General features: G+C 34.8%; 1 long non-coding RNA gene across 2 annotated transcripts; it reads right to left on the bottom strand.

Moving 5' to 3' along the window:
• Nucleotides 1-439: 439 nt before the first annotated feature.
• Nucleotides 440-14432, bottom strand: LOC117981430 (uncharacterized). Of its 2 annotated transcripts, XR_010112963.1 has the most exons (5): nt 10898-14432; nt 10039-10324; nt 9272-9407; nt 2465-2605; nt 440-1267 (listed from the first exon to the last, which is right to left on the bottom strand). It is a non-coding gene; the product is annotated as an uncharacterized LOC117981430 (long non-coding RNA). The 2 variants fall into 2 exon arrangements; XR_010112964.1 differs by lacking the exon at nt 10039-10324 and having other exon boundaries at nt 440-2605; nt 10898-14430.
• Nucleotides 14433-14880: the final 448 nt, after the last annotated feature.

The following is a 14880-nucleotide window of genomic DNA, read 5'->3' on the forward strand; positions in this document are numbered from 1 at the left end:
AGGAATCTAGATATGAAATTCAGATATTCCTTAAACTTCCAGAACTATAGGGAAAAATTGCACATATATAAAAAGTACATACAAACACATTCTTCTTTGGCTAGAAAGCTTGTGACACATTTATGAGATTTTAAAGAGTCTATAACCCAAACAATTCTAAAATAGGCCAAAAAATGTATTTTACAGCTCCCATGTATAGATATTTTGACTTTCCATTAATGTCTAAGCAGAAAGAAAGTATTTTTTTAAACACAAAAGGAAATATACATATATGTGCCAGGAAGACGGAAAGTCCAGATGGAAAATTGGTATTTTTCCTATTAACAAAATTATTATTTTCTGATTATAATATTTGATATGATATAAGAATATTTTCTTATATCCAAGAACCCCCCCAAAAGTTTAGATGTTATGTTTGGAATATGAATGTTTCTTCAACCTCTTACATAATATTTGCTTGGACTGTATTTTTCTCTTTCTAAAATATTTGAGATCACGCACACTGCTTATAAAATAAAATGACTGAAACAGAGAAATATAAGCCAGGCATTCTATATAGTCATACAAGACAACCAATTTTCTTTTAAATTTTCTTTAATTACAGTCAGATTTCTCACTGAAATGGCACTGAGTAGAAGGATTTCTCTTTTTTTTATTATTATACTTTAAGTTCTAGGGTACATGTGCACAACGTGCAGGTTTTTTACATATGTATACATGTGCCATGTTGGTGTGCTGCAGCCATTAACTCATCTGGATTCCTCTTTAAATCTGGAAGTATTTCAATCAAATTAAGAAGTCAAATAATAGCACCCATAAGATAAATATATGTGGTTGATAAATGCTTTTACTTACTGACCTTCAATTTAGAATTTTGATGTGCATGTGTGTGTGTGTGTGTGAGAGAGAGAGAGAGAGAGAGGAGAGAGATTAAGAGAATACATTTTAAACTCTTAAGTCAAAAAGAGAAAATTTACTTATTAGTGTATTAGTGCTCGAGGCTCCAGTGGTAGCCAAGCCATCTAAATCAGGGATTGAGTTAAGAGGGCCCACAATTAGGAGAGGGGCAGACAACAGAGTGAATCTCAGAGTTAAAGGGACAAGTCAAGTCAAAGTTTATTAGAAAATGCAGAGACTGAAATTCCATACAGACATGCATTAAGTGAGGACGAAGGGCCAGAGGGAAGATTGACATCAGGGTAACCAGGCAAGCTTCAGCTCCCACTGTTTTCAGGTAGATGGTTTGGAGCTAGGGCAGTCACTGCCTCTGTGAAGGGAGACCAGAGTTGTTTTCTAAAACAGCCCTTGACGCTAGTTCTTAATCCTCCTGGTGATGGGTTTTGCCCTCAGTTTGAAGCACCAAAACCATGGAAATTGGGGTAGATCAAGAGTCCTTAATATGGAGTCTTAGAATTTGGAAAAAATATTTACTTTTATAAATTTCTAACTGAAACTGAGCGTTTTATTCAAAATAAATGTAGGCAAAAACCATAAAAGTATTAGTATTAACTGTACTGGTGTCTTTATTAGCAGAAGAAATCAGATATTTTTGTATCACATTATAGTTGTTGCATCTATTTTGAAATATCTTTTATATTCATGACTACTTAAAATGATGACAATTAAACTCATGACTTCATATTAATTTACAAATAAGCATAAATATTATTTTATCAAAGGTGATTAATCATAATAACTTTTATGATGGGTTTTCTTTGTAACTTTGCAATATTTCATTTTACTAATTTAACATTTACATTCTAAGAAGATGCTCATGGCTTCACGAGACTATCGTGATACCAAAAAAAAAAAAAAAAAAAGGTTAAGAACCTTTTATATAGATGTGCAAAGTTTGACTGTTCAAAAGTCTTTACAGTTTTAGTAATGGGATTGTTTTACCTTCTTAATGCATAAGAAAAAACATCTAAATATTCATTAATAGTTTAAAATTAACTGCATTCTGGTAAATGTTGAAAATTCTGAATTTATTTTTTGTCAAAGGAACATGTTATTTTTGTGTATGCACAAATATATCAGTAATGACAATTTCAAAATCAATGACAATGTACACAGTGCCCATAATTATATCAATATCCTGGATGGGAAGAACTTTGGATCAGGAATTCAATATTCAGCAGGCCCCACACTAACTGTAACAAATATTTTTAACTATATACTTAACTTATAGGCTGCTTTAAGTGCTATATCGTGTCATTTCATAAAGACCAGCAGCTTTACCAAGGCTACATTTCCTTTGCAAAAATAGGCAATCTCTTTAAGACAGACCTCTTCAAAACTTAATGCTTCATGGAATAAGTACTGTTGTTCACATATGTCAAATAGACATTTCCCGGAGTCACAAGATTAATATGGCCTTCTAATTACATAATGCCTAAAACATAATGCCTATAACGTCTCCATGGGAAAAACCTGGTTGACGACTCTGCTAAACGTTATCTATTACCTGAAATTTAAGAATTCCGTAACAATGAAAAACTGCATCTCAGATCAGTAAGTCAGGTCTCTGTTGCACCAGATTCTCCACGTTGTTAAATTAAAAATTGCTCCTCAGAAATGCCATGATCCAGAATATTTGCATATTGACCTGGATGAGCAATCAAAATCGTCAAAGAAAGGATGAAACATGAATTTTAAGAAAACATTTGCAACATTTTCTTTCTAAAATTGACAAAAATCCATTTTATCCAAATGAAAGGCCTCAAAATGTGTTAACAAACAAGGGTGGAGTGAAATGCAGTTAATGTATCTAAAATTATAAAATTGCTTTTAAAAGTGCCTTTCTCATTACATCAAAATGCAATTTTCAAGATAGAGACATTGTAACATGACTCTGTGTGCTGTGCTGTGTGTACAATAAAGAAAGCAAAAATAATCCCGTCCCCAGACGACCTCTAGAAATGAAAACCCATTACTGTAATATTTGTACTTAGGTCTTGATATTTTTGTGCTGAATTTGAATGCCATGAAATGATTATATATAGTGGTTGATGGGGACATATGTGCAGATAATTACATAAATAATCTTCTTTACTTAGGTGCAAGGTAACTTTTTAGGTTGGGTAAAGCTAGTTGTAACCTAATAAAGCTCTTTAATACTTTTCCATACTGCTAAAGCATGAATTTTAGTATCCCAAAGATCAGTTAGGGATATTTCACTTTTCACTGGGATCCAAAGACAGAATTTGATAAGCCCTGCAACTTCATGACCATTGGCCAGATGCCTATCCTCAAGATACAAGCATCTACTTGGCTCGTTAGCATCCTTAAAAATGTCAAGGATCTTATAGTGTTGCTCTGCTCTGAAAAGGAAGGTAACCTACAAAATTATGAAGACAGGCTTTACAAAAATAATGTTTAAAAACCAAGGTACGTGTCTCACATATAAGAAAGAATTCTCCCTGGAACCGAAATACTAAACTATCTTTGTTGACCCACCTAAGTTATCCTTCCATTTTTCTTTAGCCATGACAACTTTCATTTCGACCTGGGAAATGAAAGTTTCTTAAGATTTTTCACACAATATGTAGAAAAAAATACTACCTTGTTGCCTTCACTTTCTTCCTTGTTCCTTCTTTTTATCTCACTGCAAATTAGCTTGAATGCCTTCATTTGCCAAGAATGCTTACTTTAAAAGTCACCAATTATTTCTTAGTAGGATACACTGTCTTGGGAGGATTCATTAGTAGGATACATTAGTCTACTTGGCAGCTACTTGCACGTAAACCTCTCGCTTTCTTAAAATTAAATAGTTATTTAATGAATAAACAAATGAATGTTTATATTCTCCTGGTTTACCTTCTCTGTTTTTAAGTGCTTCTTCTCTGCCATCTGATGCATACACACAGTTTTATTTTCTGCCTTTCTAGATGATTTTTAATTATCTTACTGTTTTCTCTACAGTACTCTTTACCAAATTCTAGATCTTGATGTTCAAATGCCTGTTAAAAATTCCCTATACAATTTCATCACCAATAGATTAAATTCAGTTTGTCTACAGGTCATCACATTTTCTATTTTTGTTTGTATCATTTATATCTCAGTTATTGAAGCTCAACATCTCAGTTTTTGTCAGAACTTCTTACTTTCCAATCGGACATAGAGTCTTGAAATTTCTGCCTCTGTATTTTGTCTTGTGTTTATTTCACTGACAACACTATGGTTCACATCAACAGTACATTTTCTCTGAGCCTTCTAAGCACGGAATTACAGGCTTAGTTTTCCCCCTGATGCAAAACACGATGTATAGCATACTGTAATTGTTCCATAGAAAGTGTATAAAACTAGGGAATTTTCCTACATAATCTCACCCCTTTCCAAACCACCTCTAATGAATTTTTCTTACTGAAAAGAAGCTTTGACAATGTCCTACTCCAGCTAAAATGAAAACAGAACATTGCAATAGTTCTGCATTACTTAATCAACAAAATCCCAAACTCTTTTGTCTAATACGCCACAATTTTTTCCAACACTAACCTTCTTTTCTGAACCCTAATCCCATTTGTTTTGCTCCTCATTCTGGAATTCTGCTGTTAGCTTATCCAATATTTCAGTCCTCACTAAGACTAGAACTCTTACCTAAGTCTTGCCAATCTCCTTTCCAGAGATTAGAACTTTGATTCTTTCTCTAAGGCAGTGAGTTAGAGTTTGTACAATTCCTAAGAAAAAAATGCACTGCTAAAATGAACTCCCTAAAAAACAATGGGCATTCCTGTTATCTCCCTTTGTAAATTTCTTTCTTTTCATATGCATCATGACCAGAAATTACCATGAATTTTGAACATCAAAGTGTATTTGTCCACCAAATTGAACTTTGCTTTCAATAAAAGGAATGGGTTTCCCCCAAGAAGGTGAATCTGATACCAGATCTAACCTCTACTCTGCTTACTGTTATTGATTGACTATGTCTGCAAATATTTTTTCTGTAAAAATATTCTAGATTCTAGAATATGTTTTATTTTATTCTTATAACAAATATGGCAAGCTTCTATGTGTTGTTATCTATTTCTTATAAACCCATGGGACTATGACCTTATTAAGGAAAAGGAGTATGTTTTATATTTTATTGAATCATTCACTATAATTTGTACATTATCTTATATAAGGAGGGCACCCAAATATTTATCAAATGAGTTTTATACTCCATTCATTATCCCTTTTTACCTCATGACACCACAGTAGGGTTGAAACTGTCTTTTTGGCTCTTGACTTAAAGAGAAATTAGGGACAGCTATTCTGGTCATGATTGGTTCATAACTGAAAATATGCCCTAAAATAACCTGATATTAAAAAATGAAGATTCAGAGTTCTTGAAGGTCACAGAGAAGATTGAGAATTATTGATAAACTTTAACATTTTGGTCAGTTTTAAGAATAAATTTGTCTTTTATCGGACATTGCCCAATAATATATTTTAAATTGGGGAGATTTTTACACATGGGCAAACACAATCAACAAATTCTCTATTTCTCTTGAAAAACAAGAATCATGAAATTTTAGAAATGGAATAATATTTTGCAATAATAGCTCAAACTTTTCATTTTGCCAAAGAGAAAACTAACACAGAGAAACCTGGACTCCCAAGACCAAAAAGAGCCAGAATTTCAATAGCTATAAGGAGAACTGAGTGGGATTCCTAGTCAGGAGGGAAAGTACTTTGAGAGAAGGCCTTGAAATACATATTGTTAATTTCTCCCTGATCACCATTCTTCTGTTTTTCCTACTAGCTGCACATGATCACTAATCTAAAGACTACATTGTGAAGGGTCCCTTAAAATAGGTATGGCAATGAGATTAAATTGCTTGGGCTTCTTCTCTTCCTGTTTTCATACCTTCCCACCAGTTGGGATCCAAATATGGTTTAAACTGAAAAGGTTAAGCAGAGTTTCCCAATCCCTGGGCTGTGAATCGGTGCCTCTCCGTGGCCTGTTAGGAACTAGACCACACAGCAGGAGGTGATCAGAGGGCAAGGGAGCATCACCTCCTCTCATCAGATTCTCACAGGAGCACCAACCCTACTGTGAATTGCACATGTGAGGGATCTAGGCTGCACACGCCTTATGATAATCTAATTAATGCCTGATGATCCAGGATGGAACAGTTTCATCCCAAAACCATTCCCATCCCACCTCCACCACCCTGTCCGTGGAAAAATTGTCTTCCATGAAACCAGTCCCTGGTGCCAAAAGGGCTGGGCACAACTGGGTTAAAACAACAAGATAGAAGGAAACAGGGAGCCTCTATGAGCTTACGGAGGATAGCTGCCTACTTGCCCTGAATTGCCTTCCTATACCTGGATTATTGCATGAGGAATAATATTCTGAATGTTTGAAACATTGTATTTTTGGATGTCTTTTTATTGCAGCATAGTCTGTGCCCTAATATGCCCTCAGACCAGCTATCTGGATACACAGAACATAGAATTTTTGTGGTAAATGAGACCTTAAAGAATTCCTGATCCAACCACTTACCTGCTTGCTGATAGATACACAATTAGGCAATTTCATTGAGCAGTTGCAAACTACAATTCAAGAGAAATATCTTGGCAACTGTTTATCTTATCATTAACTTACCAAGCTTTCCTTCACTAAAGCATCATGTTAAAAATATATGCCTATGAGAGCAGCAAACTAAAGAGTATGTCACTTAGAGAGAAATTTTTGCTGTAGCAATACATACTGTTCCTCTGAAGCATATATAAGTTTTTTTCTCCAAAATTAACTTATTACTTATGTTCTTATAACTATTTATTTATTCAAACATGGGATCACAAATAGCTAATGAGTAACTAATTGCTATGTAACAGGAACTGTGCTTGGAAAATATTCTTGTCCTCATGTTTGATTTAAAAAAACCAAAGTTATTAAAAATAATTAAATTAGCAAGTCTAGTCAACATTACTAAGGCAAAGGACATACTTGTATTGGGGTGTTAAACAGGAGGACCTAACATAATTTGGCTTTGAGAATGCTAAACTTTTTGTTTTGAACTTATTTTTATATATAATCTGTTATAATGGTAAAATTCTATTAATTTTGGCTGATCAATGAAATTTTGAGGGCATGAGGAGGAGTGTAAAGCGAGACATCATTTTTCATGTTGTTGTGAAAATAATCCTAGTGATAGAGAAAAATAACAGAAGAATTTCATGCACCCTCTTTATGTGTAGGACAGAACAGGGAGGAATCATCGAACCACAACCAAAAGTGAAAGAGAAGAACAAACAAAAGAAGTTTTTGGCTGTCTATCCAGAGAATAATGCCTCTTTCCACCTGACCCTATCTAAGTTAAATAAGCATAACTATATAACTATATAATGCTTTGAGTGTGTGATTGTCATAACTTTGAGTTTTAGGATTATAGAAACAATAAAATATTGTGTGTATGCATTGCGTGTGATGCATTGTGTGTGTATGCATTGTGTGTGAATGAATCTTACATAGGATGTATCCATTGTGATACAGAAAACTAATTTTATAGATTAAAAATTGATTTCAATAATTTGAAATAACTTATAATAATGAGTTTCATAGTACTAGATGTGAGAATTCAGTGAAGGCACTGAATTAGAATGTGACTAAAGGCATATATTGCCTACATGTTGGTTTGAACATTGCAACTCTACTTATTGCTAAGGCAATAGCAATAATAATAATAATAAAGCAGAGAGGAAGAAACAAGTCATTAGTCCTTCATGGTTGTCCCTTTAAATTCACGATGTCTGTACTGTAGGATGGTGTGTAAAAATGAAAGAGAAGACAGATGGCAAGGCAGAACCCAGCATAAGTTTGGATGGTATCCACCAGGAGGAAAATGCTTTATAATTGGTAAATACTATAATCAAATATGTTAATTCACATTACAAGGATTTAGAAGTCAAGGCCCATCTGTGAGAAACAAATATCGCCAATAAATATGTTTTCCCACTTGTGTTATCAGAGGATCAAATAGTAATTTCAACCACAGTTCAGAGATAAGCCATATGTTAAAAGGTCCCTCACATCTCAAGGGCAGTAGCGTGTTATGTAGTCGTATTTTCAGAAATAATAGGGAAGTTGCTTTCAAGCAATTGTTCATTATTTCCTATTTTCCTTTTCACAGTCTTTTAACTGATCTTATGTGTGTGGTTCTATCTGTTAGTTCACCACAGTTTCAGAGGTACCATTGAATCTCTCTAGAATGTCATTGTTAGTTCATAGTTTCTGATTTATAAAGAGTGCAAATGGGATTGATGTATTCTGTCCCCACATCAGGCTCTGCCCTTCTTTATTTCCCTTTAAAACATTTCTGGAAGCCTATGAAATCCACAATTATTTCTCTTTGGGCACTTTGCAATACAACCAAAAGTATATTTTGAAATACAGCATTGCTCATGCAAGCATTGTTATTGATTATGCAAAACAAATCTGCCTGTTATGGTGCACATATTGCAAAAAGAGATGCTATATTATGTGGACTGTGTTCTCTGTTGATGAAAAACATGTACCTGCTCACAGCTCTGATTCCAAAGGCCCAATTTACTAAAAATTAGTGATCCATCAGATTAATGGGCATAAAGCAATCTGCACTGTTGGCGCCTTGAAATTTCTTGCATCAGTCACCAGATCATGATTTACTAATAGGGTTTCAGATCTTGCAAAATAGCACAATTCTAACCACATATTAATATTTAATCTGGCATTTTAAGTGCACCTAACAAAAGACCCTAGAGCTGCTGACAGGACCCTAAATTGTGAATTTCTTAAAAGGGAATTGAGCAGGTCCATAGTGATTTCATTAAAAAAATAAAAAGAAAAAGGAAAATAAATGTGTTTCTACATTTCTTATGTAGACATCACAAGCCTGGGCTGTCATTTTTCTAAAAAGTATTTATCATGCATTTTTAGGTGCTTTGTTAGAGAATCACAAGACTGGATCTAGTGGCTGGCTGCAAAATGTACAAATTGATGACAGCCGATGCATTTTGGTTAATAAATTTTATATTAGACAATTTGTTCCTAAAATAATTCATTGGCACTTCCAAAATGTTGCTAAATGAGAGACGATACAGCCTATAAATCACTTGAATCACCTTATTTCTTGCTTTTAAGTAACTAAATCTGTTCTGTAGTAGTGAGTTGAAGCTTCTCAGTAGGCAAGCGTGTTTGCTCTACAATCTCAGGTTCATAGCTCTAGATTACCATCAATGCCAAATTCCAGAGATATCCAGATCCATTTCAAATCAGAAAGTTCAAAAGAAGGGAGAGTGACCTTACCTGCTGATGTTATCAATTATATGCAATTATTATATTTAACCAATATGATGAGTATACCAAATAGGTGTTGCATTACTTCCATTTGTGAAAAAAGTCATAATTTATGAAAGATATTTCTGTAATAACAGGATGCCACCTGTAATAACAGAATGTTTATTAGTGCACAAATGAGCGTCATAAATGATGTTGCTTATCTATGGAACAAAACACAAAAGACAACTTATTAGCCAAAGATAAATTGCCCAGCACAATCTCAATGAGATGCTAGGTTTGTCATGAAAAAAAAAAAAAAAAAAGCTTTTTATTTGCACAGACCAATGCGTTTATAATCCATTTAAAATAATATACTTGCCACTAGGTGGCTATTTCTGATCAGATCATTTTACCATTTTAATTACATTTTTAATATCCTGGCTGCATAAACAAAGATAAATTACAAACCCTGCACAATCTGGCTGCTAGCTCAGGCATAGTCAGTAATAATAGCCGCTTTTGTTTGGGCCTCCTCTAATTAGATTCTGAAATCTAGGCTTTGTCAATCAATAATTTTAATTTTAGAATCGCTTTTTGATCTTGCACTTCATGTTTGTTTGGGAAAATGATCAGTAGGACAAAGCTGATAATTTATGCAGAAACAATCTCTCAGCAGAGCTACATGCACATTCCTCCCCATCAACAGAAGCCTGCAGACTAAGCTTGACACAGGTCTAATTAGCATGCAGATATGTCGCCTCATTGGCAATTCAAATTGCTTTTTTATAATGTACCTCAAATTGTGCTACTCAAACATTGTATTTGATTTCCAAAGCCCCCTGGGCATCCCATAATGTCTCCCTTCATCCTGGGTATGAAGCATTTATTGAACAATCTGCTGAGACTGGCTGTCTTTTCGAAAACACCCAAACATCGTATTCCTGGGACCAGCTTTTCTTCTTGTCAGAGAGCAACTTGTTCTTCTGCGGAATTCCTTGTGCCACATTTGTAGGTTTAGAGATGACATGCTACCTCATGAGTTGCTTCTCCCACGTGGTTGATCTATAGAGGGCTTCACTCCTGTGCCACTCATTTTTAAAGTGGGGGAGAATGTCTGGTAAGCACACATTAATATGCAGCACATAACCACATCTCTGAATGCCAGTCCTCCACTCTTCATTAAACAAAAATGGCTAGATTGCAGGGATTGTTTTTCCTTCCTCCCACATACATATGCACACACACTCACATTTGCTTTCTTGGGCACACCTACATGCACGCAACCACATTCACGCGCATCTACACACCTATGCAAGACACCCACAGCATATCATTGTCAGGATGGAGTTACGTGTGAAAGTTGTCTGCTGCACACATGACAAATAAGGGGATTCCAGCATACACTGGGGCTTTTTAAAAATTCCTTTTTTTAACCATGCAGCAACAAGTGGCAGAATCAATGGTGTACAGTTATTCAGCAATGTAATTCATTTCACTGGCTTTGGCTCCTAGCCAGATCCGCCATCTGTCTCTAGCTCTCCCTCTCCCCCTCTCTCTCCCTCTCCCTCTCTTTCGCTTGAATTTGTCCTACATTTCGTAATGTTACGTGCCTGCCATCCTTATCCTATGCCAGAGGTACAACACCAGTCTCACCCCCATTCCGGCGTGGAGTTCTCTGAGTTCGGTGGCACTTGGGATATTCCACTTCAGTGCCATGGGAAGAAAATGGTAAGCAAAAAGCAAAAGGAATAATGCAAAAAAAAAAAAAATTATAATGTTGTGGTATCCAATTGCTCCTGCTTCAGCCTTTTATCCAAAGCCTTGAGATGGATCTGCCTCATCCAGGAAGTTTTCCTGCTTCGTTAGAGTATCTTCGTTTTCTTTATCAGACGCTGGCTGGCACTCCACGCCAGTGCACGGCTCCATGGAATGCCTGCTGTTGGACACTTGCAGAGCTCTGCCACCAAGCAACCGCCTGCATTGGAAATCGGGGGACTACTCCAGGATCTTATGCGTGCTTGCTGTTTGAAGCTGCAGAAAAGTGAATAATCAATTAAGTATTGATTTCTTGTAAGATTTGGTAAATTTCAAAGGCAAGACAAAGAGGATGGCTTAAGGAAACACTGCAGGGACTTGGCGTAAATTAGACAACTAACGGAAGCGCAGAATAAAATAACACCTCAACTGAAGATTTCCTTGGAAGAATTAGCACTAGCTATTGGAAGACAATGGTGGATTTAATCAAAACAGCAGGCATGCAAGAATTTTACCCGTGAACCAGAAAAAGGAGCTAATTATAACCACCTTTTTAATGGAGCTAATTTGACTGAATGGATGCAAATGTGCTTTATTTATGGATGAAGAAGCAAGCCTTACTGCATGATCTTGGGATCACCGGATCTGCTAAGCTTTGCAGCTCCTGTTACCTTCAGTACATTTTTTATTTCCGGAGAAGGTATTTGTATGTAAACAACAACTAACCATACAAAAGATTCATCGGAACAATATACTGTGGTATATGAGATATAATCATAATTTTGCAGCCTCTCAGGATTTCCTCTAACTTGGAGGTTTTGCAACCTTTGTGTGCAATGGGTTATGGTAAACAATAAATGAATGATGCTAAAGTGTTGTGATTTTTCAATGTGTAGTTTGTTAATTTTAGCTTTCTTAACATATTGATTCTGAAGTATTTGCAATAAATCCATATGAAAGAAAGGGAATTGTTGGGTGGGGTTTTTTTTTTAATGCATTTTCAGTGTTCTTAGAGATCGGAATGTGTAGGTCCCACCAGCCCATGAGCTCTATAATTATAAAAGAATGGTAAAAAATTTGACAATTTGAAGTATTGGTTTTATAATGGGAACAATGTGTTATAATCAGCAAAAGGAGACTTGTTATGTTTTCTCTCTGTGTAGAATGTTCTTGAGTGGTTAACTCCTCTGTTGCTGATGAGAAGTAAATACCAGGACTGGCAATAAGCAGAGATTGTAATGACAATGCTTTGTTCCTATGCATCCTCCTATTTCAAGCTAAAGTGCATTTTAAGCATTTCCTTCTATTTCTATTATTTTCCTTCCTATTTTTGTTCTTTTCATCATTTTTTCTGTCTTGCAGTCTACGTTCCCTGAGCAACCATAGGAACCAAGTTACATTAAGCTTCAACACAAAGACCTTGTAAGAATAATGAATCCTCATTTGCATCGACATTTGTATTCAGATTTGCCAGGCTATAAACTTGGCAGATCAAGCGGAATATTAAGTAGAGGCTTCCATGGTAAATTGTGGCTCTTGAAATTGCTAACTACCCCCTCCCCTTTTTTTTCTCTCTATCTGTGGTGGCAGGTGAAGTCTCATGACTACTTGCTTCTTAAGAAGCGTATTGGCTCCTTCATCTTTCATTATATGATGCCAGTTTCAAGCAGAAGAGGGGCAAAGCCAGTAGTAGGTGTGCTAGTTGAAGGTACAAAATGACATGTGACTGTAGCATTAATTCTAGAGTCCATATATCACAAGAGGTGTCTTTAAGTAGTTGAAGCTGTAAGAAAATTAATTCTCATGTGTGGGCTAAGGTTTCATCTTTCTGGTATGTTCAAAACGCATTAACCTCATGAAAGTTCACACTAATTTTCTAAAGCTTCTAAAGGTTGGAGGAGGACCAAGGTAGCTCTTTACTCACAAAATAATTCAGTTACACCATTCTGAGTCATCGTCACTGATCTACTCATGCCCATTCTTGAAATATTTTAAATGCCTCATTCTATTAAGCCTCCATGGATTGACTGACTTAATCCTTAGTTTTGCTTGATTCTGAAATGGTAAAATAGGAATAGTTATACTTACTGCTAGCAAACTTATAAATTCAGCAATATGACCTATAAGGTCATTTCTACAACACAGCCAACAATGGGGTGAAAAATGTAGACTTTAATTTCCATGCTTGGTCCACCCTGTGTGATGCCAAACAAGTGAGTAATTGGAAACATTTGTGCATAACTTAATTTTTCATGCATTACCCCAGTGTTTCAGATTTCTGTAAACAGAGCCTAAATCTATGACCTATTAACAAACTCTCACTTCTTGCCATCCCTTTTTCTCTCTAGAACTTTTCACTAGTGGGGAGCAACAAAACATATTAGAACTAACAAACTTACAATGGACATTTAATAGTGGTTTTCCTTTCTATTCTATTTTTTAAAATGTAAATGGAGTAAATGATAAAATGTAGACTGAATTTATCATAAAGACATTTTCTTTTGGTATACTGCAAGGAACTATGAACTTTTAGTAACTACTATAAGCAACTGACAGGTAAGTCTTACTCTAGATTGAGGTAAAGTTTAATTGCATATGGAAAAAATGGGAGAATGTTTCATGAAAGATGCTATACCTTTTTTTGAAAAACATACCAGCAAGTATGTAGAATAAGGAGTCATATTTTATAAGCTTCCATAAACTTGTAAAAATATGTATAATAATCTTTCCATAGTGTATACTGGTATGATATTAACAAATCACAATGTAGCACATTTTAAAGTGGGGTTTTAGCTATTTTTCTTAGTAACTGAGTTTTAAATCTGAGAAGAAAAATGTAAATTATAACGTTTTGGGAAACTATATGCTTGTATTCCACAATCTAACTTTTAAGGAAAATAAACTATTTGATAGTTTGGTACTAAGTATCTCTACTAATGAAAAACAAGAGTATTACCACTAAATGGCAATACTGTACTTGTATATTTACTCTTTTATGTGAAAAGATGGAAGAATGATAACTAACATAAAGTTGCCTTGATCTAGTAATAACAGTAATCTGATTACTATCAGAGTTAGAAACAATATTTAAGTGGAACTCTTTTTCTAGGGTCCTAATGATAACATCTGATGACAGAGTATAACCATCAACTTTATAACACAATGCAAGCAAAGACTGGAGACTGATATATTAGTTTGAAACAATGTTATTTATCCATGTTAAACAAAGACATGACTGCATCATTTTTAACATATATTTGCTATTTCATATGAGTCTGAAATTCAATTTATTAGGCTTCAAAATGATATTTTTTCTAATAGATGGTGTTGACCATTTTATTTAAAAAAGTAAGAATACATTTGGTTATATTCAAAGAATATATTTTGGTTGTAATTCAAATAAGATTTAGAAAGGAAAAGATTTATATTTATATGTTTCTTCAGCACTGCCCATCAATTTGAAACTGTCTTCTTTAATAAATGCTAATGATTTGGTTGATTACGTTTGTGCATGTACTTACCATGCAGTTTTGGGAATCAACACACTGATGAATCTCTATCAAGAAGAGAAATTATAGCATTAGCTCATTTGCTTTCTAAGCAGCAGGAGTGAAAATTCTATCCAAAATAATATTAGTGATACTGTTTTAACATCCACACAGAAAAGCATGTACGATTTCTTATCAGTGTTTTATAGATATGGTTCATATTTATTGGCTATTATCTCTTCCTTCTGTGTAGGAATACAACTGGGTACATATTTTAAACCAGAAAATCAAAACCAAAACCAAAAACAAACTAAAATGCCAACTTAAAACTGAAGTGTCTCATCCAAGTATGAGAAGGGAGCAAGCCTATTTGTGCCCCTTGCATTGGAAAAT

The sequence above is a fragment of the Pan paniscus genome, chromosome 7, assembly GCF_029289425.2.
Source record: "Pan paniscus chromosome 7, NHGRI_mPanPan1-v2.0_pri, whole genome shotgun sequence".
In the NCBI taxonomy this organism is placed as follows: domain Eukaryota; kingdom Metazoa; phylum Chordata; class Mammalia; order Primates; family Hominidae; genus Pan; species Pan paniscus.